Here is a 27284-nt window from a genome sequence, read left to right on the forward strand (position 1 = left end):
CGGCTTCCTGAGGAATGCCTACTGGGATAGGTGAAGCTCGCCTCACTCTAAGGTGCCTAGTAAGAGGGTTGCGGTCCGTGTGGAAAGAAAAGCTTTAACGTAATTGTACGCTAGTAAGCCAGGGGAGAGAGAGGAAAGATAAATAAGGATTGACTGATGTGAGAACCGGTGAAAGGCTTTCGTGAGGTCAATCTAGTGCTAAAATCGCTGCTGTGTCAGACTGGTGGGGTGGGGAAAAATGATGTGGTAGAATAGGAGATAAACATAATTTGTCGAGTGTCCGGCCCGGAAACCGAACATGGTGGGAGGCATGGCATAGGTTTGGTTTGTGTATTTGGTGAGTCTGGCATGTAAGGTATGTTCTAGTACTTTTCCGATGCAGGAGGTGAGAGAAATCGGCCGGAGGTGATCTAAGCCCAACGGTTTTTTGTGCTTGGGGATTCGCATGTGTCCAAGACGCTGGTAGTGCGCTTTCTTGTAGTTGTCATCAATGTTGCGTAATATTTTGTTAGTTACTGTGTCTCTCCCAAGAGCCGAACTGTTTTTCAGAGTGAGAAGAGTGGCTCGGACCTCTGCTTCAGTTATATCCGCGTCGGGGAGTGTGTCGGGTGTTCCTTGGTAATCTGTTAAGGGGTTACGGACGCCAGTAGGGATGTATTTTTCTTGAAAGGAGGAGAGGAGTTTGTGCGGGTACCTGGGTAGGAGTGGACAAGTTGGGCCATGTGGTTGGTCTTTGCAGTTTTGGATTTATGGGGATCGAAAAAGAGACGGAGGAGGGATTAGGTGCGCTTCATGCTAAGGGTACGTCTGAGCTGGTCACATATTTCTCCCCATCTGGTTGCGGTAATTCTGCTGCGTATTTTTCCGTTTTGTGGGTTATCTCTGCAAATTTCTTGCTGATGCGCTAATTATATGTATTTGTTCGCCATTTTCGCTGCAGGCTGCGCAGATCAGTGCAGATATTTTTGCATGGGAGTCAACCGGTTACGCCGGGATTTCAGGGTCAAGCGGACGGCCATGGGCTTTTTTGTCTTGAAAGAGTTTGGCTACCCGTGTATCCAGGGACTCTACTGTAGAGGATTCAGTCGGTTATTCGTTGCGAGTGGACCTGAAGGCGTGCCAATTTTTCTTGTATTGTGGTTCGAGTTAAAGGACATCAGTGCGTTGAAGGGGGAGGGGAGCTGGATGATGCAATGGTCACTTCTAAGAGTGTGGTCCATGTTGTGCCAGTGTGCATTCAATATGCGATAGGTAAGAGTTACATCTGGCTTTGTGCCTCGTTGTAAACTGTTTCCAAGCCTGGTTGCTGTGTTAGCAGGGGTTTTGAGTGTGAGCCTGTGCGAGTCAGCGTGTTCCCGAAGTAGGCGGCCCTTTTTCGAAGTTGTTGGGTACCCCACGCGGTATGCTGGGCGTTAAGTCGGCGACTAAGAATAGGGGTGGCATTGTGCCTCTCTCTTCGCTAGCGAGAAAAGTTTGTTGAAAGTGTGCGTGTGTTATTTTGGTCCCGCTGTATATCTTGAACACGGGTAATCGGAGGAGGACGGAGCTTTGGGGTAAATGAAGACCATGTCGTGAGGTACAGAAACGCCGTCGAAGTGCAGTCGCTTGGCTGGGACATTACGGTGCGCTAAGATTGCGGTGTATGGGTGTCCAGGGTCTTGGAATGATTGGTAGCCACATAGTTTGGCGTGGGGACCAGGTTCTGTAGGGCTATTACAGAAGGGGTCGGTCGGACAAGGCAGTTAGCATTTGTTAGTTCGCGTGTTTCCATTGGAGGGCACGACAATTCCACTGCCAGACTAAAACATTTTTATGGGATGGGGGCATCTGAGATGGGGGCATCTGAGATAGGGGCATCTACTACTGGGGCTACGGGAGCGTTGATGGTGGTAAATATTTGCTGGAGGTAGCTTTGCATTTCCGGGCTTATTGCCTCTATGGCTCCGTGCGTGGGCGCCTGATTGCTAAGCAAGAATTGGTGGAGATTAGTGTACTCCTATTTTTGTTCTTCCAGAGTGTGTTCTATCCTCCTGACACGTGCCTCTAGCTGCTGATGGGGCTGGCTCTGAAGTTTATGTTAGCAGACAGAGCTGGCTTTCCCTTTTTGTGGTGGGGAAGAGTAGTTCTCCTGCTGGAAAGGGGGAGCTGAGTGCGATTGATGTTTTAGCAAAAAGTTCCCGCTTTTGAGAGAAGCGTTTTCCTTTCTGAGAAATGTGATTTCAGCGGGGATAGTCTGCAGTTCTTTAAGTACGTTTGCATTGGGAGGTACCTACGGGGGGGGGGGGGGGCGTTGGGAAGCGTGTTGGGGCTCGGAGCTGGGAGGGGCGTTTCAGCTGCTCACCTGCTGGGACTGTGAGCCAGGCGATGTCTTGAGGAGTTGGCGCTTGGATTCAGAGAGCGTCCTGCTTTCTGTTGACGTGTGCGATGCGAACTTGCGGTCTTGCGCTTGTAGTGGGAGAAGGAGTCAGGTAGCGGAAGGCGGCCTTGTGACGCGGCTTGTGCGTAGGAGAGCATCCGTGGTTTGGGCTGGTAGCGGCGTGGGCAGTCCGCCGAACCTGTAAGGTGGCTTCCTTCACACGCTGTGCAGCGTGAGTGGCAGGGGTGATTTTCGTGAGCCTTGGAGTACTCAAACATTTTCCGCCTCCCTTCTTTCCGGCTCCGCGTCTCGGGTAAAGTAAAGTTGTTTCCTCACCCACTCCAGCCAAGAGTTCAGTGTACAGGCAAAAGGCGGTGTCTCTTTGTGGGAAACATCGAACTGCGACGCAAAAGCGAACACTTGCCTGGATGCCGAATGGCGGACGCTTAATATCTCCCTATAAGACAACCTCCAAGAGTCGTTTTGTTTATTGTATTCATGTTGTACATTAGTAGCACGGTTAAATTGTACTGGAGATGAGGTTGGACAGAGGGAAAGTTTTTTTTATACTGTGTAGTTGGCGGTTGTAGTGGCTTAAGGTGCGGTGTCGTCATATGGACAAGATTTACTGCAAATTATATAATATGCCAAATACCTTCTAAGTCAAACCTAAACCACCTGTATTACACCTTACAAAGATCTGAAACGAGCAGACCGCAACACTCACACGTGCACCTGCTTGTTGCCCATGGGCGCCGAGAGTTGCATGGTTAGATCGCTCATACAAACATTCGTTCTTGCAAAAAAGCGTGTAAAATAGCTGCTACACCTTATCCTAGGCACACGCATCAACAAAAAAAAAACTTGCGACGCAGTGTTTCACATCAAATTTTCGTCTGCGCATCGTTTACCCAATGTGGACCACGCTGCCTCGAGACGATTTCCCGCTTCTCCGTGGCCCAAAAGAATTCAATATATAGCCACACCACTTAAATTGGTCCTACGCCACAGCTTTCCCTTTAAGTATAATTCGAAAGGGAGCGTAAAACATGCTACAATGAAAGTTTCACCAAGACCCCGCAACGCAAACGCCCAAGTCATCAAATCGGCCAGCTACAAGAGGGCGCTGCGTACGCATGATGGCGGCGCTTTCGTTGGAGTGGTATATTGTGTCAATGGCGTTTTGTTTTTAATGAGGGAGCATTAGCAGTGCCAGAAGTCAAAAACTCTCCGGCGCCCGCGTCAACCCCAACCTGTCTGGCGTGGCAAGTGGAGTTTAGGGCGATTTAATTCCCCCCAATATCCACCTACTAACAGACGCGATATAAATAAGGAACACCTATAACCCCGGTGTTTTCCTATAATAAAGGAAAACACCGGGGTTACCAACTTGCTAATGCACTTCAGCCACAGGTGACAGCGATTGTATTGAATTAAAGATACTACCTTACCGAATTCACAAATAGCGGGAGTGGTCGCTTGTAATCCAAGACTGCAGAACGGACGAACAATGAACAAACAGTGTTGGACAACGCTATCAGATTTATTAGATGCGACTGCATCTCATTCATTCGCCTTGCCCCTGCATCCGGCGTCGTCGGCGTTGTTGTCGGCGTCCGCCCCTCCCCCATTCTCCTCGCCGCGTGAGCTGCGCTCTCCGCCGCTCACCCCCTCTCCTCTCCGATAGCGAACACTCTCTCGCGAAGGGCACTGGATTTGATTCGAATGAATTGGCTTGGCTTCGCTTGGTTTAGATTGGATTGGATTGGAAGAAAGTGGATTGTGTTGGATTGTGTTGCGTCATAGCCGCGGCAGACGCACTGGCGCCGGCGCGTTTCCTCACAGTTATGCGCGCTATAAAACGCGGTGCCTGCGCCGCTCCGCTCCATCGTTCCAGCGCCGTTCCTCCGCTCTCCAGCGCTGCAACGTGAACCCCCTATGCGTCGCATCTACACAGGGGTTCCCGCGAGGGGACGTTGGAGTTTTTTTTCAAATCAAACCAGTTCATCGCTCTTTTTTTTAGTTTGCCTGCCTCGTACAATGTTGCCTCATCAAACCCTTGAATGAATACAAAATAAACAAAACAATGTGCAACTATTTACTACCTTCCGTGAGACATGTCACTCTTCCGCTAGACACAACAGCGCGTATATGGGCATAAAGCAGGACCTTTTGTAGCATTTAGGTTGTCGTCACCCGCAAACTTAAAGGATTTTTTTTAAAGCAAAGCTTTCTACCTCTACCATCCAACGGTTTCGTCGTGGAGTACGCCCCCAGAAACTCCCAACACGGCTGACGAGGAGGAGGGCGCTTGTCACTTACGCAACACACACTATAGCTGGCGCGGCGAATGGGCGCTATTGGCGGTGAGATGTTTGAGTGGCGCCCCCTGGCTCTGACGTCAGCTTAGGGACTCGCGCCGCTGTCGTCTGCTACACTCCGCTTGTGAGGGGCAGCAGTGTCTGTGCTAGAAATCGCCCGCTTTGTTGCGGTAGTGCATTAAAAAGCGCATTTCTAGTGCTTCAGTTATTTTGCCAGCTTCTGACGCATCTGAATAATTTGAAGCTGTATCCCCCACAAGTTTGCAACACACGAGGAGATAGAGAACTTTCTTTAGAGCATCGGTCAGAAGATCGCGTGTAACTCGTCCTTTCTAGCTTATTCGCGAGGGTCACCGCTCAAAGAGCTCCTCGATAAGTATTCAAAATGCGAAGGCTTCCATGCAGAATTTTTGAGCTGCTCTTATGAAGACCCAAAAGTCTAATGCTGCGTACCAAGCAGCGCGGGCCCCTACATGCGCATCGCACGTACAGCAGGAAATAAAACGGCTGTCTTCTATTTCTTTTGTTGTTGTTGCCTTGTATCGGATGAATGTATCTTGTTCTTTTTTTGTGTCCGACGCATTAGCTTTCCTGCACCATCCCAAACGTCTTATTATGAGGTTTGGGGGTGTTTGGGAGTCTCACAAAGATACTGTGGCTATTTTGTTTACGTTGTATGGCATACATTCCCTTTTGCACAAATTGGCTTTCACTACAGCTGCGTGCAAGAATGTGCATATCCACAGCGTGCTTTGTTTATTCACATGGAGATACAATGAGGAGGCTTGTGCTGCGATACCGTGATCGCATCCCAAACAACGTTGTCCACATTACTCGAAGGTGGCTTTTGTGCCCCGAATTTCTATCGTAACCATTGTTATCATATAATTCAACCCTAACAATGATGACGTTGAAGGCATTATATACTCGCTAAATAACGCAATAAATAGTATACCTGCAAATAACGCAAGAATCGAAACCGATGAATAATTCTAGGCAGGTCTTTATTGTTTTCCAACCATTCCAGGCGCAAAGACCAAATCCTATTCTACTCGGGATGGCGTTCGGAGAATTAAAGAAAATTGCTTTTACTCTCTTGTCCTGGACTGAGGACCCGGCCCACTAACCACCTCGATTTCATTGTTAAATAAAGTTTTCTCCTCCTCCTCTTCCGCCTCCTCCTATTGAGTGCAGTTTTCCTATAATGCATATCCGAATATCGGGAGGATATGGCTGTGGAAAATGTACCGAAATATCCCTCCATGTCTGAACAAACAGAGTGTTATTGTATCTTTAACGTAGGCGTGACTCGTTTTGCTCAATGAACTTTGAAGCCTCGTACAAAACCAGCGCGCGCCCATACACACCGTAAGTTATTTGGAACTCAACCTATAGTTTTTGCAGCCTATAGTGCACGTCGGCAAACTTTCATGCCATGACAAAGTAAAGTGATGTGATACATTGTGATGTGATACTTTCGAGCGTTCGGCAAGGTCGCAAAAACTGTTTTACCATACATATGATTACCGGGAATCATAATGCCTTTGCCAAAGCCGATAGCCCTGAAGGCCTAGAATTTGTTTTGGTCTTTCATTTTCGCTGTTGTCGGTTATTATCTGTTCCCTTTTCGAACAATTGCTTAATACAGAAGCTGACGCCTAGCTCCGACTCGTCGCGCTCCGCACAGGACCGGCTTCGCAAGGAAGGGGGCGACGCCGGCAATGTTTCTTCCGTAGCGGTATCTACAACTATACTTTAACTCACACTTTAAGCCTATTATTATGATAAAATGTTACCCACACGCCAATTCTGGTGCGGACAAGCATCGGAAGTTTTCCGAGCGCAAAGAAACAGCAGGGAGAGCGAGCCTGAGTGAAGCAGACGATAAATGCGAGAATCCCTAAGCTGACGTCGCGGAGGCGTGCTCCGCAGCGCCGCCCGTGTTCGTGCTCACCGCCAATTACCCAGCGCCTCCCGCCCGTCTTAGCCACCTCGCTCTGGCGGCCGGTCAGCGCGACCCACTCCTTCTGCTTTCTCGCCGGCTTTAGCGACGGCTGTTTTGTACGTGTTTTGGCGCAGCCTGGGGTTGATTGCGCGCTTCCTTCGCCCGGCTTCATTAACTTGTTCAACAGCGCCTCCTGGGTATCCCGGATCCATGGAAATAAACGGTCTGAGGGCAAAGATAACTTAAGGATTGGTTTGCAGGGTGAAAAACAAAATGTAGAGATCACATACAGGCATCTGGCCGCTGGAGAAACGCTACCTTTTGCGCACTGTTAGAAATGAAGGGGACTCCGTTTTCTAATTGGCGAATGCCAATATTGTTGTGTTTGACAGGTATTACAACAGGAGAAAGAAGCATCTGGTTCTGATAAATATAGATTATAAAAGTTTCCTCAGCTTTCTCGCAATGCTCACACTCACTAAACTAACAACTTTAATTCGGTATAAAGGGAATCACTAAGCTCGCTTGCCGAACTGTTTCGGTGTCTGCACTTGTGTGGTGTAGCTCCGAGCTAGCACATCAAGACGGCTAGGTTCCGCTGTCTCACCCTTCAAAAGAAGCTACTCTACATTCTTTTTTTGCCGACGCATGGCTGAGCTACAGCGGCGGCGTCCGTCACTCTAGTCCGGCCGTGGCCGACGCTGCTGCGGTCTGGACGCCGCCCCCGCGAATCCCAGGTAACGACTGGCAGAATCTCTGGGTGCACTCTTTTAGAGCCACTTGTGGGAATTCGAGTGATGTCGCACGGGCAATTGTGGGTATCGTTTACAGCTTTGCTTTCCAACCCCATTCACAGCGTGAATTAGAGCCAACTATTTTATGCAACTAAATTTTCTGAATGGTTAGAAGAAGAGACCCGCAAATTTTGCAAATGAAAAGAACTCCACAAATTCGAGGTTGATCGATCGAATTACTATTTTTCGGATCACTCTAACAATTCCTAGAACCGTTTCACTAACCTTTCCAGAAACCGGTTCAGAACAGTTCGTTCGCATTCGTTCCGGTTAGGGTTCCATTCCAACATTGCGGAAAAAATACGGGCCCGGCTCGGTTCCGTTTCAGGGCAAAAAGTCGTGATTGTTTCTCCTTTGAGATTCAGTTCGTATTTCCGTTCGACGCATTGTTTTGAAGACGCTTTTCTTTTCCTAGTTCAACATCGTCAGGTGTTTTTTTTTCTCGAATGTCATGAGTGCCAGGGCCAGAGCAGGACCATGGCATCGAAGCAGGTTGGAAATTTCACAGGTCCACGGTAGTACCCTTTCCATCAGTGCGTGCAAGCCGGAGTAAGTCCCACCCCGAACCTAATACACCGTAACACAACCTCCTCTATTCGAGTAAGGTCGAGTGTACAGTGTGGTACATTGGTAGCACAGCGAGAGTGAATGTATCCAGGTCGATGTGGTACGCACACTTTCAATCGGTTTACCACAACCGCTGTCAGAATCATAAGAAACGCCATATATGTCCATGTTCTTTCGACAAGATTCGTACGATCTTGTAAGAATAAAAACAAGCAGGATCAATCATCACAGAAGTCAGGAACCACGTATTGATTCATTTATTCACATCCACATTAAAGTTACCGAAGGTAACGGCAAACATCGTCACTTTCTCAATGCACTGAAAAGGCAGGATCGCTAATATTTCAATGTGTCAATTTGCACAGGCGAGGTCAAAAGTGAGCCGACCGTGCGTACGGCATGCACAATAATGTGTTTCGCGTCTTCACTATGTTCTGACAATGTTACAAATAAAACTGTTTGGGCTCAGCAGTACCTTGGCGTACACGACAAGAAGTGCGGGAATGCGATTGGCGTTTGTGAATATGGGAGGGGGAAGAATGAACATTTCTGATGGTGATGTAATTATAAGATGGTAAAGGGAGAAGCGTGTATTGCACATGCCTGGCAAGTTGGTAAGGATTCTAGGATTCTGACCAAACTCTTCTGAAAAAACGACCACCGCAGCTCCAGACGTTGTGATTCTTCTATTTTGTGTATCCACCAGACAGTTTGTTTTAATGGCATTGTGTACAAGAAACCTTATCCTTAGCCATGAGGGCTTTAGTCTGAGTCATTGACAAAACCCACTGCAGTGGCTCAGTGGTTGAGGCGTTGTGCTGCGGAAGCATGAGGAGGCTGGTTTGATTTCCGGCCCAGGGCGGCGGCTTTTCTGATGGATGCGAAAAGGAATAGACGCACGTGTGTACCAGATTTCGGCGCATGCTCAAGACTCAGATGTGGTCAAAATTAATCCGGAAACCTCCACTACGGCGCAACCCATAGCCTGTGTAGCGTCTGCGCATTAAACCCTACAATCAATCAATCAATCAATCAATCAATCAATCAATCAATCAATCAATCAAGTGCAATCGTTAAGGGGCTGTTATCTTTTGCCACCCCTAACGCGTAAACGCCGAACTGCTCTCCCATCACGCCTCACATTTTCTGCCCTCGCGCATCACTCCTGCCACGACAAACACGGTGAAGGTATGCTCAATTAAACTCAATTTTGCCGCGTTCCAGGGCTCGTGCGCCATCTCATAATATCTTTCGTTACTGTTGGCCCCGTTAAACCACCAAAAGGTTCATACTCAGCGGCGAGCCTTTTTTGTAATTTTGGGCCAAAACATTTATTTCCATGTGTTTAATTTTTGCTATCACAAAGATCAAGCACACATATTTTAAATGAAACGAACACTGCCACAAACTTATGTATTCATGTTTTCCCACAAATATGCTTGTTTTATGCGAAGCAGTGTTTGCGGTTACGAAAAAATTGTGTGGGGAGTTTAGGTTCAGAAAGGTTTTGCCTATATGAACCGGTTGTTCAATATTTCAGTTAAGTCTTGAATCGACAGTGGCTGAATCGACACACAGACAGGAAAACTGATATTAGAGACAGGCAGTCAGACAGCCAGGCAGACTGATCGTCATTCTAGAATTTCCCTTTGTTATTATCTGAAGAAGGACTATCGTCTTCACACAGGGCGGTGTACCCGATGTGCCCGTGGGACTGATACTTTGACCTTTTTTGTCCGTGAGTACGATCTGCACGTGGCCCAGCCCTTGTACGTGACCGCAAGGTAAAGAGGAAAATCTGGAGGCAATGACAGACCGACTTCCAAACGGACCCTTTTTCGGTGTTGCATATATACTTGCCTGTGCACCCTGTAATTGTGTGAACATAAGTGAATCTGAGAATTTCGGCTGCTTGTTGAGACAGTATTGTTGGAATATATCAGAAATAGGAGGGAATATGTAAGCGGTGGTGCTAAAACATTTTAGTTATAAGGAGTCTTCCTCTAATAAACTCAAACATATCTCCAAAGCTCATTTGATAAACTATACCACGGCAAGGGACGTGTCCTCGCTACTGACAAGTACGTCACCTCCAGGAATGCAGCTGCAGACTGCAGCTTGGATTTTCAACAACACCAGGAATGTAAAGCCCGCTCAATGGCCTAAGAGGCAGTCTTCTCCGCAGGTATGCTTTTACGTCACCTTCTCTAGCTTGTATAGGCATTTCAATTAGCTTCCCTCGCATTTCCTATAATAGAGCTAATGTTCGGAAAGCGGAAACGTCTTGATAATATTGTTCCAATCGTCGGTTCCTCTGTTCTTTTTCAAGTACTGTGATTCTACAAAAAAAGGAGAGCGAAGAAAGAGTGTAGCCGAAGAGGATGTCGGAAACTGCAGGGCGCAGCCCTCGAGCCAGAGCACCCCTCTGGCAGGTTTGGAGAACTGGAAATCCCGTGCGGTACAAGCGAACCCGACGAGCGCCACTCGTTTTTTATTATCGCCGTCTTCCGTAGCTGATGCAAAGGCTTTGCCTGCGAGCACCGACACAGTGAGCGCAAAACACCGTTTGCCATGACACGAGCTAAATTTGACGAGATGGCAAAGGTAGAGTGTGTTGGTTTTGAAAGTAGACCGATCAGTGGTTAAGCCTGTAACTTCTTAGCGAATTACGGTGGGTAGAGTCTTGTAAAATTCTCGTTTGAGGCGGTCTAATAGTACTTTTTCGAGCCCATTGAACTGGATGGTTGTTTACGTCGCCTTCTTACTTACGATGCGGTAGTTCTCGTGGTAGGAGGGTGTAAGGAGTGTCTTTACAAATGCGGAGAGGGACGCACCGGTTACCAAGAAGACGGAGTGGTGTGCCGAAGACGACTTAGTAAGTTCAACCAAACTCACAACGGAAGACGGCCGGTTGACGAAACAGCACCATAAGAAGTTCATCGATCCAGTGCCATTGATACCGGGGCAGTGTTGCTTGAGCAGCCTTTTAAGGTGACGATTCAGCCGCTGCACCATTCCGTTAGGAGAGGAGTGGAATGCCGTAGCAGGGCAGTGCTAACTGCCAGTCAGGTGTTAGAGGGAAATGAAGGGAGTACATTGAAATTGTTGGTCGCAATCATTCGGGAGAATGCAAGGGCAAGCAAAGCGGGAACCTATGTTGTCACAGATGTTTGCCGACCGTTTCTTCAATGATTTACGGAATGGGCGGTGAAGCAGCCAATCTTTGTTATTTGTACCGGCAATTATATGATGTGCAACCCGTTCAAAAAGCAAGAGTTCAAAGTAACCACCTGATAACAAAAGAGCTTTCTTCTGAGTATTCTCGTGGCGAGTCACTTCGGCGGTCGGGCGAGCGAGGCACATGTGAGCCCACTGGCAAACATCGCTATTACATGTTGGCGAGACGTTCCGCCCTGCAAGCAGGCGCCGTTTGGCTGAAATTCTGGGGTGGAAAATGTCGTTAAACAATGAAAAAACAGCACGACGTGGGAAAGCGGAACAAGGGTGCGAAAGACGGCCTCTGGCATGTCGTTCCATAATGGGTTGTGATCAAACTGATGAGGTATGGGTTGTAGTTGGAGGGAGCAGGAGTGGTTTTCCAGGGATTGCAACTCTGACTATTCCATCTGCTCCTTGACCAAACGCTCGCAGTCAATAGCAATGGCCGAGAGACCCGAAGAAGTTCTTTTAAATGCAGAGCATTTCAGTAACTCACGATGTCACCCACGTTGACGTCCGTAGTCGTAGTCCGCACCCCTCCCCCTACACTATATAAAAAAAATACTATCCGGCGCCTGGTTTCGATCCCTCGACCCTGCGGGCGGAACGCAATGTACATGGTGCTCTACCCACTGCGCCACAAACCCAACACAGAATGGGAGGCTACGGACGCGCCTTATATCCTTGACTCATTCAAACTACGTCAAGAAGCTGCTGATACAACGCATTCACTACCACCAACTCCCCAAACACTAAACATTAACGCAATACACCCACCCCCTATGCGACGCATTTACTCGAGTCCCCCTCGCGGGGAGTTGCAAAGGGTCACGTCTTTTTTTATAGCTCCTAAACTGCTCCGGTATTGGCGTATTTGGTGTGCCTGATAACACCTCTGATGTCGATGTGCGGCCTAATAAAAGAGTTTGTATGAAAGCGGTGCACTAGAGGCTCATGGGCTGCCAGAAGTTGAAACGATTGGTCGTCGAAAAAGTTCCTGAAGTGCTAGTCGGTGGAGGACATGGTGAACAGCTGACGGTCAAAAACACTGCACCTAGTCAGTGCGGGTTATAACTTTCGAGAAAAGAAAGCCAGTGGCTGCCACTTGGAGTCAAATTTTTGTTTCAGAACAGTGTCAAGGCTAATTCTGGAAGAATTCACAATTACGTTAGCGGGCACGTCGACCTTGTGTTAGATCAGAAATAAAGAATAGGTGACGGCTTGCTTAGCAGCATTAAATGTGGCGTAAGCTTCATTATAGTTGGAAGTCATGGATAAGGAACTTGCTTGCGGGAACAGTCTACGTCAGTGGAGGCATAAGCTCTGCGCACTGTGCTGAGAACAGCCGCAAACATTTTATACGCCAAAGAACCCACGCAGCCTGCATAGCGTCGGAGGGGCTGGAAGGTCCTTCACGGACTGGACGTGAGAGGGTAAGGGCGAACTCCCTGCACCGAGATGCGCTGGCCAGGAAATCAAGCATGATAGAGATCCAAAGACGTATTTGTAGGCGTTAAAAGCCAATCAAAATTATTCGAGGTGTTGAAATCGTTCACGGAGGGGACGCCCGGGATCTCGTAAAGTAGGACTAGCGATGAGTATTTCGTCAATGTACGAACATTTGGCAGCAGGCAGGCCGCGCGTTACCACAGCAGGGAATCTGAGAAGTTTCAGGTGAATTCCGTAGCCCAAGAAGCTTGGCCACATATCCAAATATGCTGAAAGAAATGGAAATGGCCGTATTAGGGTGTTTGGTCGGGATATATGGAGTTGGTGATGGGATTTGACGAGGTCCTCTTTGCTAAAGATCTAGCAGGGTGGCGAGTTGGGCTGGTTGGCGTAAACGTTCGATTAATGGAGCAGCGCAGCACGCTTAAAAAAGATGAGTACGCACGTCTGGCCGAGCATTGGCGCACGTGTGAGCACCCTTGCTATCCGCTTTTCTGAGAGACTGATATCCTGTATAAGCACAAAGACAGGCGTACTAGATAGTTGCTGGAATCATACTACGTCAGAAAATTGAAACATGATTGTTTGCGTGAATCACCAGTTGTCCCGCACGAAGAAGAATTTGTTTATTTGGAGCTGTCGTTGCGATAAGGCGTTCCAGTGTTAAGAAGGGTCCGTTGTCAACAGTGGAGTGTTTTGGTCGTGTTAGTATGTCATTGGCTGGTGTGAGCACGTGGTGTGGGGGAGTAGGATTCCGTGTTTGTATAAGTAGTTACGACGTCCTTTCCATTAAATCGAGTTGAAAGTCAGTGCTTGTCCTGTTCACTTTCTTATTTGTGTCCCTGTTAGTTCGCGCGTTTCCCCAAGATAAAGATCTAGCACCCTTTTATGCCGCCTGTTATATCTTGGCCGTGTGGGAGGCATTAGCTGTCATGGAACGTTGAACGCTTAGCGCTTTGTGGTCGCCTCACGGATACCACTCTGAACTTTTCTGGGGGGACTTGTGCAGCGACAAAGCCTGGTTGCTGGGCAAAGGGCCAATAATGCTGACGGAGCGTCTGGAAACCGCTAAACACAAAGTAGAACACAATGGTACAAACACTTGTACCATTGTTCCACAGCCCCAAAATTAGGGAGTTTTAGCTGACCGTCTTTCACGGTCCGCTCCGCTCCGACAGCAAGCGGAAGCGCCATTGCGCATGCGTGGCGCGATTGGCTGCGAACGGCATTGGCTCCGGTTGCGCTGAGCGGGCCGCCGATACCGGAGCGGAGCGTCGAAAACGGTCATCTAAAACTCTCTATTGTACCATTGTATGAAAACTTGGAGGCTCACTAAAAGGGCACAAATTAAATTGAGGATGACTTGGCGAGCAATCTAATGGAAGATGGTAGGTGTAACGCTAAGGGACAAGAAGGCGGAGTGGTCAAGGGACTAACACGTGTTAAGGATATATTAGTACAAATTAAGATGAAATGGGCGTGGAAAAAGCATTTACTGTGAAGGCAAGATAGACGTTGTTCGTTAAGGGTAACAGTGAGGATCCCTAGTGAAGGCAAGCGTGGCAGGGTCGTCAGAAAGCTAGGTGGACAGATGAGATCAAGAAGTTTCCGGGGATTAATTGGTCGCAGTTAGCACAGTATTGGGATATATGGAGATCTACGGAAGAGACGGTTTCCCTGCAGTGTACGTATACACGTTGATGATGAGGATGATGGAGGGTGCAAAAATTTAAGCGAGTTTCCCAGGCTGCCACAGCAGGAACAGCTCGTGGAGAACTAATTGCGGCTAGGACGAGAGGAGGAGAGACGTTGCTCTTTAGAGGACGTCCGATGCACGGTGAAGGAAGCAACAGGTTGATCTATCTGGGTTGGTAAGCGCGAAAAGACTGACGACTCCGTGTTTGAAGGAAGGGCTGCAAGCGATGGAGGAGTCGCCTCGTCAACTCGGTCGTGACTCTGGGTGAGGCGATCTAGGACCACGTCGCAGCATCAGCTAAGGGGGGCGGGTTGAGTGTGGCACTATTTCCAATTTTGCTTCGGTCGGACACCGAAGCGACTACGGCGACTGTTTCCGTCGGCGCGGCGTCACTTAAGCGCAGTTGGTGGCGACTTCGTCGGCACGGTGAATCGGTTCGGTCGGTGGGCGAAGCGTAGTGAGTAGCGCTTTAGCCTACTGAGACCCGGCTATGACAATTTGTCCAATATATTCGACAATTGGTAATGAGGTAATGCTCTAATGACAACGCAGCCATCCCCATTAAACCCCGACGTCCAATAAATTGGACACCCGCTGGCGCCATCCAGGCAGCATTGATGAAAATACATCGTTCACAATCCTACCAAAATTGTTCCAGAATGATGGCGTTCAGCGGCGGGGCGTCCTGCGGCGCCGGCCGAAGACGTATATACTGTTTCTCGTATTTATACCTGCTTTCAAGCCGTATCTTTGATTCTACAATAAGCATAATGCAACAGAGAACGCGCAGAATATAAAATTTAACCTCTTCGTGCGCTTACATTCTTCTGCGCTTCTTTTAAACTTGCTTGTCCAATACGCAGGACGCCACCACTTAACACGGAGATTTTGACCGAACTTTTGCGATGGCCTTTTTATTAAACGCAAGCGAGTGCTGAAGGTATTTAATGGTTGGTGGGCCAAATCACGTGTATTGTTTGTTTATGAGACCGGCCTCACGTGTCTGATGATGGCTGAAGCAATTTTGCGACTTTTCGCCAAACTGTTGCTGAGACCCTCGCAACTACAGGAAGGGAGCAGGAAAAAAACAGAGAATGATGACGAAATCGAGTGCTACCTGCGATCAAAGCATGGCTCCACTATCTCCTGGAAAGCCCCAATAAAAGACCACGAGCCGCTTGCGAAGTCCGGCAGACACTGCCAACGCTACCAGTTACAGACTGCAGGGTTGCGAATTGAAAACGAAGTTCTTACGCACCAAATGTCGACTTCTTTTCTCCATCACAGAGGACAGAAGGTGTTTTAAAATTGGCCTGAGGAAGTGAACACAAGAGCAAAATCTTTTTATGAAATACTATCCCTTTCGAGTTAAAACATCTTTGCACATGAGCTTCAGCGCAGTAGCTTCAATACATTATGACCTGCGCGACGGGGAAAAAAGAACTACTAGCATCCCAGCGTCCAATATATTGGACATCACCCTGAGATTAAATTATGAAAGCTATTAAAAAACATGCAACGTTCTTTCCTTTCATTATTATAGTTACTTATTCTGCAATTTTAGAAAAAAATTGTGGACCAAAATGAATCCCCGGTCTCAGGAGGTAAGTGGGCCTGGAAAACCCAAGAAGCATTTTAGTTAGGTGGGCTGCGTTTAAAGGTCTGAGGCCCATCACGAGGCGTTTCCTTATTACCTAGAGTAATAAGCTTCACCTAATAAGTCGGGACACATTCAACACTCTGGTTTTGTTGTCCTCAATGGGTAAAAAATATGCGCTGCTCCCGTTCAACGCATCATAAAGTAGTGATGATTGAGTCAAGTGTGTAACCGTAACCACAAGTTTATAGCGAGATTTACAAAATTTCTTGCGGATTCCAATTTGTGATACCTAGTCGGGTGCCACTGACCTCTATGGATGAGCGAAAATATTACATGCACGTTTACTTTAATCGTTGTGCAATATCCCACCGATTATAATTTGCTGCGCCTTCTTAAAACCAAATAAATGTAGTTTGAAATGTTTGCCAGAGTATGTGTCGTATTCCTTGTGTTAGAACAGATTACTGACTTACAATTTATATATTTCTTTGACAGTGTCTCTCTTATGTTCAAGCGCACGGCAACATCGCTCGGTTTATACACCTTTGCGGAGTCTGCGCTCATAGGTTGCTTATAGGAGAGGTGGAATACTAAGAAGACATGACGAACGTCTGAAGTTAGCTCTTGCCCTTAAATATTTGTGACCTAAATAGCCAGCCGTTCACTGCAACCATGAAAATTCCGGTTCTCGGGGTTAGGTATACTGATTTAAACACTTTATTCGTCGTTATTTTGGTGTTCTCTTACAAAGAATGTATGTTGATGTACCTAATAGTCTGTACATCACCAGTGCCCTACGGTGTTTGTACGCAAAACAAAACGCAATTACGTTTTGTTATATTAATTACATACCGTTAATATCATCTTTCTAGCAATGCACACACCACATGTTTGATGTTAGCTGCGGTGACTCCACCCCGACGGCGCCGTTCTTTCTTTAGCATTTTCGTACACCCTCCATAAAAGACACCGCCAGTGCACAAATCAAAATTTAAATTTTGCGCTTTCCTGGAATGAATTTTGGACCTCTGATTGTTGTATAATGAAATGGTAGCTCCGCTGCAGTAACAACTACAAGAAAAGCCAATTCGGTCTTTTCAAGTGAAGTTGCACGCGAGTAATTTTTAACTGATGGGAAAACAAAATTTTCACAACGCAAAATTCATGCTGGCGTCTTCCATGGGCGCTGCGGCCTCGGTTGACCATTGCGTAACGTTGGGGCTCGTCGTACGTCTCGATACCAATGCGCACAACCTAAAGGTCGGTGTTCCTTCTCGCCTTTTCACGCTCTCGTCAGGAGTTAGGAAACTCACAAGAGCTCTCCATGAGCCACTGTGCATACACTGCATCAGAGCGATAGTGGTGAAGAAATAGCCTGGACCACTAAGTTTCTCGACTCAGCCGTGGGAGTGAAAAGTCGTGGCTCTTCGAAAGAGCTCGCAGTTGGGAGCACCCTGTTCAAAGGCGCTTGCATTTCTCCAAAACGGCCCAAATCAATCTTGTATTGAGAAGGCGGGCTTCCAGAACCTCCTCCCCTCGTCTTCTGCATTCTTTAGAAAGTTCCACAAGGGAGACAGCAGCATCTGTGTTTTCGCCTGTCTATTGTCATATCGCTCATGCTTATTTTTTTTTCTTCCCACAGTCACACCTTTTTCCTCGTTTTTCAACATTCTCCGCACCTTTCACTTTACGTCGATTCTCCACGTTCTCACACTTCCCTTTCTACGAACTTTCATCGTCCACCGTTCAGGCAGGATCAATATTTCTCGCCGGCGTCCTTCCCCGCTCTTCACGAGTGTAATCCCTGAGCGGTTTCCTTGATGCACTTGCGTCCCTCTGAAGAGTCGCGTTGTTTTCGCTGTGCACGTTGAAGATGCTTCGTGCTGGCGCAGCGATGCTGAATACCGACGTCACCTCCAGCGGAGATGTTGCCGTAGCCAAAAAGGGCGTGCTCGTCTTAAAATTATGGTTCGTCATCAGACCGCCCTTTTCATGTCATTTGCAACCAGGTCAATGCCGGTGAAACGCAAAAGCTCTTAGTGATGGTTTTTGTTTTTGATGGGCTACAATGTCTTGATGTCGTACCCCATTTACGGATTAATAGAGAAGCCGGTTAGAACCTTTACCAAGAGGGGGTTGGCAAGTCTCCACGGTGAAAAACACGAAGCCAGGAAAATCGCTCACCGAAGAAAATACCAGGTATTGATTTGTCATGATATTATACCGTGGAACCAGCTTAGAAAACAAGAGTCATTAGATACAAAAAATGATGCAAAGATACCTTCGTGGGTAATAAAAATGAGTGAACTTTTTATTGCCCTCCGTCGCCAAATTTACGCTCGCACCTTGCGCGGCGGAGCATGTTCATGCTTTGTAAGCCTGGAACACAAGGTCCCTTGCTTGCCCGTCGACACCGATTCGACCTCGTTTTTGCTTTGTAGCCGTTTCAGTGGTCACAACACCGGTTTTGCAGTAGCATCAGAACTTTGCCGTCATTCGGTTTTAAGCATGGTACGGCATTTAGCCCCCACCATTCCACTTACACACCCTTTTTCTGCAATTTCGGACCTGCACCTGCCGCACAGTCCATTTCACCCTGCTGTGAGGATTGGCCATCATTGTTGGAAAAAGTGGACCACGCGATGGCGCACGAGGACGTGAAGGAGGAAGAAAAAGGGATGGAGGTGGAACGCGGTTCCGGCGGCAGCGGAGACTCGGTGCTGACGAGCGGGTAAGGACCGGGGGCGGACCCGCACTTCCTGTGATCCCGTTCGAGTAGTTCGAGGCGTGTGAGTCGGGGCCCGCCAACGCGTGGGGGACCCGCAGACGACCGGGGCGCTATCGTGCGACTGGCCGACGCTGGAGATAACGGCCCAGGGCGGAACCACCACTCCACCCGCTACATAGGACATGGTGCATCTTCTGCCGTCTCGCTCGGGCAGAGCTGGCGATAGACGGCCAGCGCTCGACGGCGACTCGGACTGGCGGTGACCCGCCATCGACTTCGCTGATCATCGACCGTCGAGGCGTTTGTGAGAACGTTTTTTTCCCCTTCTATTGAGCGCTGGTTAGGGGTATTGGACTCGTGTCTTTTTGCTGTTGCGGTTCGCAACTGTACCGCTTTTCCGCTGTCTCGTTTTCTGGTGGCGTGGTTAATATACTCTATTCCCTCTTGCCCTCTCGAGTACCATTCGTACACGTCGTACACCCACAAGGCCAAACGAATCCATCACACCTGCTTTCAAGCTGTCACGGGACACGTCCAGAAACTGCACGATGGGCCCAGCGGGCAGACGGGTGGAGCAAGCCGCCACAGCGTCGGAGTTGACGCTTTCATAGCAGCTACGTCGACGTTGTCGCAGTGTCATAGCAGCCAATGCTGTGGTCGGTCCCTCAGGACTCGGCTTGAGAAACGTTTGAACTCACGCACTCCGTCCTTCTTATTTCTTCTGCGGCTCCCTCCCCACATGTCCACGCCGCAAATTTTAGGGCGCAGCCTCCTGGTAGCCGTTACTTGGGTTTTGCGGCGTAGCCATCCTCGCAACCGAGTGAGCGAACGCAGCCGTGACATGGGAGAAATGAAACGGAGAGGAGCAACTAGCGCATGGTGAGGAGGAGGGCGGCACGCGCGGCCATGGCATCATCTCCCTGACTGCTTCTCTTTTATTCTGGTTTCACGCGTCGCCGCTCAAGGAGAGCCCTACCCATCCGCAAACGGTGTTTCGTTCGCCACTGATCGAAAGCACGTAAAATGTGCGTTGGAGGTTCAATACCGATTTGCAACAACATGCTCTCTGTTTCCCTTCCGTGGCTAATCTCAACCACGTAACATTTGCGCGACAGGTTCAACCCGATTTGCAACATGCTGTGTTCTTTCCTTGCGTGGCTCATCTTCTCAACGTGACATTTGCGCGCGAGGCTCAAACATGATTTTCAACAACACGTTGCCTCGTGGCGGCGATGCTCTGCCGATTAACACCAGAGAACCTGCAGACGCCGTGCGTTCCCTTATCATGTGATCACTTCTTGAGACGCTGCAGGTATGCGCCCTGACCGAGAAGACTGCAGCTTGCGCTGCCCCAAAGTTTTTATTAGGGAGTATAGTAATCATCAGTGCATTTTTTGGGGACATGAACAATCTATGCTCCTAAAATTCTACAGTTGGAAACTTCTCGTTTTAGGATATTAAGGTACAGTGAGGCACAAAATGCTGCTGCTGCTGCTGCTGCTGCTGGAGTGACATGAAATAAGAACACCTGCCCTATAGGGAGTCCCGTTTGTGGAGGGTTCCATTGTAATTGGAAACATTCAGGTATCGAATCACCAAATTTCTTCTTGTTTTTCAGTGTTCCTTTTTTTCCCCGTGACCCTTGGGGATTCAACTTCATGATGAAAAACGACGCACGAAACACAAGGGCAAGAGAAAGGAGGGGACAATCGCACCGTGGCGTCGTTCTTTGTTTTGACCCTGTGGTTCTTGCGCTGTGTCTAACAGCGAAGATATTTGGAAGATTGTGATTTTTCATGTCCGTAATTAAAATTACCAAGAAATTGCACAGCGAGCGCACGTGAGCGTGGGCCTGACGGCGACCACACCGCACTGAAAAAACCCCAAGAAAAGGCCTACTGTTCATGTGTTTGTGCTTCGCGGCGACCGCCCAGCGTCCCCGGCGCACTTTTTGTCAAGCCAAGCATACCCACTTAAAGGGACCATGCAGACAAAACACAACTTTGGTTCATTCGAAAAATTGCCCTGTTAAAATCCTACTTACACCCCTTTTAACGTAAACTTCGCTGGAATAAGCTTTATAATTAGGAAAGAAGGTAATGGCCATGCGACTCACTGGCTCATTTCCCGCAACAGAACCTATGATTTTATACCTCCCGGCTGTGCGATTGTCTGAGGCCGGCAAAAGTACACGCAAGTTATGCAGGGCTTAGAATCTTGCAGCACAAACTATTTTCGCTGAGATGTAATGCATATATTGATTTGTAGGACTCAGTATGGTGGTGCAAACATGGAAGTAACGAAAATTCACTTAAAGATTCAAGTACCAGAGCGCTCTGTTCTTGGAAATGTGCACACTAGCTGCACACTCAATAGAGACTTTTATTTCATTATTTTATGCAAAAATGCATTATAGTCGTTGGTTGTCGTGCGTCCCTTGGCCGGCGTACGCAGCGCGTCTGATGATGATTGTAGCATGATGCCCCTAGGGATTCGCCAACCAAACAATCCATCACGAGATAGCTTCGCGTTCAACCACCATCGTCATCTTCCCGTAGGGGAACCGCTGAAGAAGAAGAAGGAGAAGAAGACAAAGCTGCGAAGAGGAGGGCTGCGTGAGTTTTGGCTACCGTTATCCTCCTCGGCCGACGCATCTTCCCGATCTGAACCCGGTCGAAGAGCGGCTCATCCCGCCACGACTCCCCTTCATGAGCATCAGGCAGCTGACTCGAGGCAACGGGCAGTTTGGAATCAAGGGACAGGCGGTGAACGTGCCCATCGACGTATCGAAGGTTGTGCGGTGCCTTCCTCGCATGGTACCCGAGAACGTTGCGTTCGACGTTCACATCAAGCGGAGGCTGATGAGTCCGGCAACGTACAAGCGCGGGTTGGTGAAGCGCGGCAACATCCTGGCCTGGCTTAAGCACCTGGAACACACCCCGCTGTATCGCGCCATCAACGTTCGGGTCGATTGGAGTCGGCTCGATCACTTCGATGACGGCGGCGAACGAGAGGAACCGCAGGAAGACGACGTCGATGATGCTGACGGTGAGTTCGAAACGATTCCTGACGACTTTGACGTGAACGATCCTCTACAGTTGGCGGTTGCGTTCAACGCGGTCTCGAAGACGCTTCTCTATAACGAAGCGGAAATGACGGGTGTGGGAAAAGAAAAAAATAAATGATTACGCTCACACTCTCGCCTCTCTCTTGGCCATTAATCACATTACACACATCGGTGCACCCAATGCATTTCTGCATCCTCACAATCCCCCTCGGGGAGGTGCGGGGGTTTTTACAATTACTTCTACTAACAATTTGTTTGAAGAGTTTGGAAAGCTTTGTGAACGTGCCTATGAAAACGTCGCCTTCGTGGTGAACCGCTGCACCGACCGTCAGCTACACCTTAACAACAAAAACGAAAACGCGGCGTTAAACAGTCGTGGACGATGACAAAATACGACGGACCCGCCGCGGTGGCTCAGTGGCTAAGGCGTTGCGCTGCTGCGCACGAGGTCGCGGGTTCGATTCCCGGCCGCGGCGGTCGCTTTTCCAATGGAGGTGAAAAGAAAAAACGCCCGCGTGTACGAGATTTCGGCGCACGTTAGTTAAAGATCCCCAGGTGGTCAAAATTAATCCGGAGCGCTGCACTACGGCGCGCCTCATCGCCAGCGTTGCGTCGGCGCGTTAAACCCTGCAATCAATCGGCAAGATAGGTACGTATCATGTCTTCTTCGAAGTACGCTTTGTTCCTTTTTTTCTTGGGCTACGGATTTCGCGGAGCCGTATTACCCGCTCGGTCATACGCCCTTCGAGTGCGGAATGACCCACGTCAGGTGCGATCAATCTCTCCCTTCTCCTTCACCGAAACGGCTATCAAAGAACAGGGGCCCTATTCGCTACTGCACAAATTGCCGGCAATTCAGGCAATTTGCCGGAAGTCTTTTCTGATTGGCTTTCAGTTTTGGTCACGTGCTTCCGGTTGACAAAGTGGTTGTGTGTGGTGTCGTCATTTTGACGTTTTATGACGTTTAGGGACACCAGTTCTAAAGTTTGCCGTATTTCTCGTTACTAAACGCGCATAATTCTTAGCCGGCAATGAAAAAGCGCACTAAATGCAGCGGACATGACAACGTAAGCCTGTCTTTGCTATTCAACAACAATACTGCTTGTAATACACACCCCCTTTGTGATTGGCTGAGAAGGCGTGACGTAATTTAAACAGTTGGCGGCAACCATTACGTCATGCATTGGCAACTTCAGGCTGCGTAAAAGTGACGCAATTCTACGTAACAGCTTGAAAATGGCGGTTGTTTTTCTCGCCAAATACAAGCGAAATAGGGCATAACATTGCCCCGACTTACGGCGCCGCGAAATGTTCGGCAATTTGCAGCAGGCGCAGTTTCGCATGCGCGCTGTTTAAAGCATGTTTTCTACCGAAACAAATTATAGTTTCAACTGCTTCCAAGTCAGCGTTCATGGAGCATACAAATAACGTGCAGTATTTTGCTTTTATGTTTGGCAATAAAATAAAAATTATTTGGCGCAACAGCAACTTAAGAGGGCAGTACAATCCTCTCCATGACAAAGAAAACCCAATGCATGGCATTTGTCCATACTCGTCCTAGTAAGCTGTTGGGTCCCATGATCGAACTCAAGAGAAAAATAACAAAGAAAAGTGACTGTTTGGTTCATTACAGCGCTGATTGATGTCCAGCTTGACGAATGAGTGAATCGGCGACATTGGTGCGCTCCGCGGTTATCAGGCGCAACGCTTCGCTGCTCTTATGTGTCATAGAAGCGATGGTCGCGGACGTCTTTTTAAATGCAGAGAATTTGTTAGTCGCACGATGTTCCGCGTCGGCGTCGGCGCCGTCCACACGCTCACTGCACGCATGCGCGTCGCGTCGAGGCGATAGCGAACACTCTCTCGCGAGGGGCATTGGATTGGATTCGATTGGATTGGATTGGCTTGGCTTGGATTGGCTTGACTTGGCTTGGCTTGGCTTGGCTTGGCTTGGCTTGGCTTGGCTTGGATTGGATTGGATTTGGATTGGATTTGGATTAAAGTGGATTGTGTTGCCTCATAGCCCCGGCACGTTGCGTCATAGCCGCGGCAGACGCGCTGGGGCCGGCGCATGTGCAGTACTGTCTCTTCCGCGGTTTCCTCTCCTTCGGGCGCGCTGCGCATATAACCGGTGTGCCGTTCCCCGGCGAAGCAACATCCGCGCTTGGCTCAAACACCTAGAGTCCACGCCGCTTTACAAGTACGCCAACGTCGTGATCGACTGGGACCGGCGTACGCAGTCCCCTCAACGTTATGGGCGCTATAAAACGCGGTCCCTCCGCCGCTCCGCCCATGCGTCGCATCTACACAGGGGTTCCCGCGAGGGGAGGTGGGAGCGGCAGGGCGTGTACATGTGGTAACGGCGTGGTGGGTGCGTGGAAAGTTCGCGCGCTTGTGTACGGAAGTGTGCGCATGCGCGTCTCTCCCCCGTACTCCTCTCCCTCGAACGCGGGCGGTGTTTATATAAGTGGCGGAGCGTGCGTTCGGAATTCAGTCAAGAGCGTCTTTGCTTGGCTTTCGCTTGACGTGACGCTTTGCTTGACTCGAGTAGATGCGACGCATTTACTCGAGTTCCCCCCGTGGGAAGATGCGGGCGGGTTTTTTTCTGTGATCACGCGATAAAGTTGTAACATAGCAGCAGACGATGGCGTGGTGGCGGTGGCGGCAGGGAACGTGATAACGCAACAAAGCTTGCATTGAAGCAGAGAGCCCAGCAATGTTACTAAAAGCAATTGAAAGGAATAAATAGATACGTTAAAAAAATTGTGTTCTGCTCGCTTTCCTCGACGCGCAGCGAGGGGGCACAAACTCTGAAGTCCGAGTCAGCCGGTGTCCCTCGGAGGGGAAACGAGTGTGTTCCAACCTCCTTGGTGTGTTCTGTGCAAGGAGGTTGTATAAAACTTCTGGAGTGGAGGCCGCCCATAGCGGGCAACGCGGGGAGGTGAAGCCGGGCGAACCGGTCGGCGGCCATATTGCCGTGGGTAGAAAAGGCGCTGCGCCGGCAGGGACGCTGAAGTGCGGTCGCGTATTTTGGCTTTACAAGGGAGAAAACGATGGTAAGCTAGTATATCCATTACGATATTTGAGGGCAGACTGAATTTTGCCTTACGCGTAAGGTTTTGACGTAAGATACGGTTCAAGCAGCGAGTTCGCCTGTGCATATCTTACGGTGGTCAACAAAGCTGTCGATGCGGGAAAACGCGCAGCGCTATGCTAAAGGCACCACACCTGATTTTATTTCAATAAACGTTTATTCGGTATAGCTAAGGCTATAGACCGCCCCCTTAACATTAAAATTACCTCATGTTGCGCTCCATGGCAAGAGATTCGCGTTATAAGGTTACTATTAGCCGTGATTTCACGCTGAAAGTGCGGGACACGCGAAAGCGCGATTATTTGACGCTTGTTTCTTTTAGCGGCGTGGCTAGGATTAATGAATGCTTATTCATTAATGATTAATAAATAATAATGCAGTAGCGGTTCGAATGGTTTTTAAGCAGTACTGCAAGAATCATATCCATCAGGATATTGCAAACTTTATGTGTAGTGCAAATGCACGTTTTCTGGTTTAAACAACATATGCCCAGTTTTGCCCTTGCCGAAGACCAAATTAAGCACGAGCTTTTGATTGATTGATTATATGTGGAGTTTAACGCGCTGACAAAACGCAGGCGATGAGGCGCGCCGTAGTGGAGGGCTCCGGATTAATTTTGACCACCTGGGGAGTCTTTAACGTGCACCTAAATCTCGTTCACACAGTAGTTTTCGCTTTTCACCTTCACCAGAAAAGCGGCTGCCGCGGCAGGGAATCGAACCCGCGTTCTAGGGATGAGCAGCACAGTGCATTAGCCACTGAGCCAACGCGGCGGGTCTATTTCCAGCTTTTCAATCGTATTTTGCGAAAGGGATTTGGCACACACTGAAGCAGATTAAAGCAGGTTTTTTTTTTATTCCGCGTGCACTTTACAGAAGGCATGGGACTCCCAATGACTTTATTTTTCAAATCCAGATGGTTACTTAATTGGATGCACGACTACATTAACCGCGCAAGTTGGCACGATAGTAGCGTGCTATTGATAAGAAAACTACTCGCAGAAGGTTACTCAATCACATTCACAACCTCGTTGACCACGCAAGTTCGGACGCGAGCAGCGTGCTATTGATAAGAAAATCACGCGGATGAAGAACGCGGGAGAGCATTGCAGTGCATCAAAGACTTCTACGAAACAGCGCTAACGAGAAACGTCAGTGTATTCACGTATGGCCGGATGTAAAGGAAATGTATTAAACAAGAGTGCTTTGATTTTTGACGGTAACTGCCTTAGCAATACTCTGCATTTAAATTAGTGCGGAAAAACAATTTGCGCCCCAAATAGTTACAAACATGTGATTTCGCGCAGCCAAGCGACTACAGGACCACCACAACTACGAGCGAAAACATTCGCATATCTGCGTAAACAAGCGCGTATGGTATGCTCAGTAAGCGGACGGCAGGTGCTACGGCGAATTTTCCCTTTACATCACGCACAAACGGCGGGCAAATGTGCACTCATAACGTTATAATACTAGTAATGCCCTCGAAACCCAAAACAAACAGATACCCTCAGTACTTACAGATGAAAGGTGATCCCCGACGCCTTCTGCGCGCGATTAGCGCAGCCGAACGCGACGCACGAGCAGACCATTTCTGCTTTCTACACCTTTGGAGCATCCATCCGCGAACGAGGATCGAACGAACACGAGTTCTGCTCTTTGGCAAGAGAGAACTCGGAAGAACGACACACGGGGCAGAAAAAAATGTCAGTGTGTCTACTGTTTATTTTAGTTGTTAGCGCCCAAGAATGTAAATAATCACCAGATGTGTACGCCCCCGGCGCACGCACGGGCAACTTGCGAAGCGCTTAACTAGAAACACGGAGAGGGGAGCATAACCGAAACCACATGCCGCGAAATGAACGCGCGCAAGAAAAGCTCGGTGCGCTTTAAGGTAGCCGCATGAGAGAATCAACTTGCAAAACAAAACAAAAGAAAACAAAAAAAGAACGGAAGCAAAAATATAACGTAACCCGCCGCAAAAACAAGCACATTATGCGACGAATGCAATGCGTCTGCTACCGCGGAACGAGTTTTGTACCCACGGCAAGATGGCGGCCGTCGGCGTCAGTTTTCGAGCACCATCTCCACTCCAGAAGTTCTATACAACCTCCTTGGTTCTGTGTCTGTTTTTGTGCGTGTGTATCTCCTTCGTGCTTCCCCTTCCCTCTCCGAGCCGGGGACGAGTGTGTTGTGTGTTTGCTCTGTAGCCAGTGCGTGCGCGGTTCTCCTTCCCTCTCGGAGGCGGAAACGGCCGGAAAAGGAATTCGGCCAGTTTCTCCCGCTGTCTTACAACCCCGGCGAGGTGTTAAGTTACGTTTCGAAGAGCCGGGCCGCGCCTGGGTCCAGAGACGCCACGACCACCAGTCTGCCGCTGCCAGCCCTCGAGACAGCACCACTTTTTTTACGGAGCTGAGCAGAAGAAGGAACCTTTATTTTTTTCCACTTG

The sequence above is a fragment of the Haemaphysalis longicornis genome, unplaced genomic scaffold (assembly GCF_048455015.1).
Source record: "Haemaphysalis longicornis isolate Haplotype H1 unplaced genomic scaffold, Haemaphysalis longicornis Haplotype H1 scaffold_13, whole genome shotgun sequence".
Lineage (NCBI taxonomy): Eukaryota > Metazoa > Arthropoda > Arachnida > Ixodida > Ixodidae > Haemaphysalis > Haemaphysalis longicornis.